The following is a 4,265-nucleotide window of genomic DNA, read 5'->3' as shown; positions in this document are numbered from 1 at the left end:
TGCCAGCCTCTCTTCTTAGCACACAGGAACCACAATCCCTACACCATGCTTCAATGGATTCTCTCATCCCAGCCCAGTAAAACTACATATTTTACACAGTCATAAGCAGCCCATGGGCATTCACCTGCATTCAAACCAATAACAGCTCATAGACCAGACAATCCATCTACCACTGGACCAAAGACAGGAAGTTAAATCCACTGCCTGCGGTAACCAACTTAATCCTATAGGCTACTCACACAACAAACCCAACAGAAAGGAAAAAAACATGGCTTCGATTATCCATCCAATGAAAACGCATAACCATTGTGAGCCATTGGACAATGCAATTGGACACATGGTGACATGGTGCACGGCCCAATGAATCAAGTCTTTACTTCATATTCACGGTTTAAGCCCTTGGGTTCTAATGTGCCCAGAGTACATATCCAGAAAGATTCTCTTTCTTTGAGCTAAACACAAGTCAACAATACATTGTAAGCAGATTCTATTACCAGTCCCACACCATTTTGTGACGCATAATCACACAGTGATCCAATTAAGATTCCAAGTCATCGAACATGTCCAAGCCATACGCAGAGGAGGCAATAGAATTAGGAAGCTCAAAGAAAGGGAATCTTTCTGGATATATACTCTGGGCACATTGGAACCCAAAGGCTTAAACCATGAATATGAAGTACAGACTTGATTCATTGGGCCATGCATGGACATAATGGACATAATTCTAATAGGCAGGACAGGTAATAAGGAGCACAAGGGATATGCTAAAATGTGTTGTGTGACAAGACAGACACAGGAAAGGAGATGATAACAGGTGTAGGGACCAACAAGGTGAGACAAGGGGTATCAGGATAGGGTCAAGTAGGTATGAATGTAGTAATGGGGCAGGCATAGAGAATTGTATGCGAATGTGAATTACAATAAGTCACTAAGGAAAGGAATATGTGAGTGTGTGCCTAATGTAAACTAATATTGTACTGGCAAAATTATAGATGGAAAGGGAGAAGGGGAGAGGGGAGAGAGGAGGCTGTAATTGACTACAAGGGTATGAGTTATGAGTGATCATAGGGATAGTGCTACATAAGTGGAAATACCTATGGAGGACCGGATGTGTAAGCGCATACCTTATACAAACCTATAGAGTGCTGATGGGTGAGAGTGTGATGTTAGATATAAGACATCCTATAGTGAATAGTGAGCCGTAATCAAGTGCAACAGGGATATTTCACGTGACTATGGGAACCTGGAAGGTAAAGAAAGGGGAGAAAAAACTGTTAGACAAGGTAATCAGACAAACATGACAAATAAAAAACAAGGAAGAATGGAACTCCATACATACTGGAACCATATATAGTGTGAACACGAAAAAGAACCGGGCGTTAGAAAAAATGTGCACGGCCCAATGAATCAAGTCGGTTCTTCATATTCATGGTTTAAGCCCTTGGGTTCCAACGTGCCCAGAGTATATATCCAGAAAGATTCCCTTTCTTTGAGCTTCCTAATTCTATCGCCTCCTCTGCGTATGGCTGGGACATGTTCGATGACTTGGAATCTTAATTGGGCCACTGTGCGATTATGCGTCACAAAATGGTGTGGGACTGGTAATAGAATCTGCTTACAACGTATTGTTGACTTGTGCTTAGCACAAAGAAAGGGAATCTTTCTGGATATGTACTCTGGACACATTAGAACCCAAGGGCTTAAACCGTGAATATGAAGTACAGACTTGATTCATTGGGCCGTGCACCATGTCACCATGTGTGCAATTGCATTGTCCAATGGCTCACAATGGTTATGCGTTTTCATTGGATGGATAATCGAAGCCATGTTTTTTTCCTTTCTCTTGGGTTTGTTGTGTGAGTAGACTATAGGATTAAGTTAGTTACCGCAGGCAGTGGATTTAGCTTCCTGTCTTTGGTCCAGTGGTAGATTGATTGTTTGGTCTATGAGCTGTTATGGGTTTTAATCCAGGTGAATGCCCATGGGCTGCTTATAACTGTGTGAAATATGTAGTTTTACTGGGCTGGGATGAGAGAATCCATCGAAGCATGGTGTAGGGATTGTGGTTCCTGTGTGCTAAGAAGAAAGGCTGGCACCAGCCAGAAAGCCCCATTACAGCCAATAATCAACCGCTAGCCGCTGGAACTCGTTGCTCTAGATCATGTCAAACTCACACCAAGCAGGAATAGATACATTAGCCCACCATCCCACCCAAAGAGCAACTTCTGCTGCGCAGCTGGCTTTCTAGGCAGCAGCGCTATCGTGATGTCAGCGGGGGACATTGTGACAAGCCAGTGTTCCGTCACTTCATGTTGTGCACTGTTCAAACGGAAAATACATCAACAGGCAGACTACAGAAAAGCTTACTAACAAAGGTTAGAGAGGGGCTTTCTCAGAGGGCTTTTTACAGTTTGTCTATTCCCAATTAGCCGTTTAAGTATGCTTAATGAAAGTACTAATTCTTTCATAGGCCGCCCATTCTTAGTATTTGACGTTCCTTATATTGCGGTATCAGGCTTCGCAGCAGGTTGCAAAACATTCATCACCCATGACTGTCCCCAATTGGGCTCAGAAGCTAAATGTCTATCATGACCTCTCTTTTTGAAAGTCCAAGAGCAAGCAAACTCTTCCTCCAGGAGAGGGAGCCAACAGATCACTAAAGACATCATCATTGCTCAAAGAAAACACCGAAAAACAATGGAAGCTTTAATTGGAGTGGAATCTGATAGACAGCACCTGATGCCAAGTCTGCATCTTCTAACACCTGCAGTCACTGCAGCAGCTGAATCCAATGTGTCCAAAAGGGATCTATTCTATTCAATTGCAAATGATCTAGATAAGACTGAGAATAAGATACTGCACGGGACATAGCAGAGTTGGTCAAGTTGAGTGGAGATGAGTTTGCTATTTGGCACAGCTTTTGCATCAATAAAGCAAGTAAAAGGTGTGAAAGATAAAAAAATGGGTGAAAGTGTGAAAAGTGAATTGGCCAAATTGAGGTGCATATAAAGTTTTTGCTTTCTTTCAATTCACTAATGGGGCTCATTTGAATCAGGTGAATTGAGTTCTGCTTTTGGAAACTGGGTTAAGAAGGGGTGCACCGGTCCTGGAGGTACTGCAATACCAGGTCAATGCGTGGAGTGGACAGAGCAAGATTTTTTCCATCTCCTTGTTCTAAAAATCCATTTAATATATGGTCCCCAGAGAGGGGACGTATCAGATATTAAACTGATAAGAACAGATTTAATTTTTTTTTTTTTCTGTTTATCAGTAGGACTTCAAAATAACAAAGGTGATCGCCTCCCGTTGCCTGGGAACCGTCCAGGCACAAGAGGGCTATGTGTCACCAGAAGGCGCACACACTTCCTCAAGGCCGGCAGACGTGCAATCCCAGGCACCTTCCAGTACCGACCAAGGTAGCGTCCTCCGAAACTACACTTGATCTTAGCCAAAAGGCCGAGAAGCTATAACCCGAATTGGTTACGGCCTTGAGTGGCACCCTGGCCTATACCGGACACATCTTAGGGAGAGGGAGACAAACCCACGCCTACAGAAGACATTTTGTCACCCAAGCCAACCCTTGAAAAGGCTGTTTTGCAGAGCAAAAACAAGAAGAATGATGCTTTTTGCAGCCGCCGCCCACTGCAATTAATCTGAATAACTCCTCCTCCTCCAAGCACCTCCCCTCCCCCTTGCAGTCTTTCCAATTCATGATACAAAAAGACGGACGGACAGGACAGGACAGGACAGGCTGCCTGACTTTCCGTCACTGCCACCCTTTGCCATCCTTGCCCGTAGAAAGCCCTTTCATCATCCCCAAACCCTAATCTTTTCCCTTCCCTTCCCAGCTGCGTCTCACTCCCTTTCATTAGGAAGTGAGCGCAGCCTTTTCTCCGTTCTGCACATGCGCGACGTTAAACACAAATGCGCAGGCGTGCGTTCCATTAGCCTCACTGCATTCCACTCCCATACAGGAAGTGGGCGCAGCTATTACTACGGTCGCACATAAAAGAACCCACGGCCACCACTGCACACAGCTGACTCCACCACAGGACACCCACTTCTACACCAACGCAGGTAAGACAGGATCGGCACCTCTATGCTCCCGTTACAATCAGGCTCAGTCACCATGTGATAACGCTCTCAACTCTTTAGTTGCAGGCTCCCCTTGCTTCACCTCCACTGGCTGTGCTGCCATTTCCTCTCCCACCTGGAAGGTATACTTTATTCCACTATTTTCCTGTTTCTCTCTTCCCCCTTTTCCC

At 44.7% G+C, this 4,265-nt stretch overlaps 1 pseudogene; it reads right to left on the bottom strand.

Moving 5' to 3' along the window:
- Nucleotides 1–3,090: 3,090 nt before the first annotated feature.
- LOC142255464 (U2 spliceosomal RNA) lies at nt 3,091–3,297 on the bottom strand (annotated as a pseudogene).
- Nucleotides 3,298–4,265: the final 968 nt, after the last annotated feature.

This window comes from Anomaloglossus baeobatrachus, chromosome 10, assembly GCF_048569485.1.
Source record: "Anomaloglossus baeobatrachus isolate aAnoBae1 chromosome 10, aAnoBae1.hap1, whole genome shotgun sequence".
Lineage (NCBI taxonomy): Eukaryota > Metazoa > Chordata > Amphibia > Anura > Aromobatidae > Anomaloglossus > Anomaloglossus baeobatrachus.
This window is presented reverse-complemented; position numbering and strand designations above follow the sequence as displayed.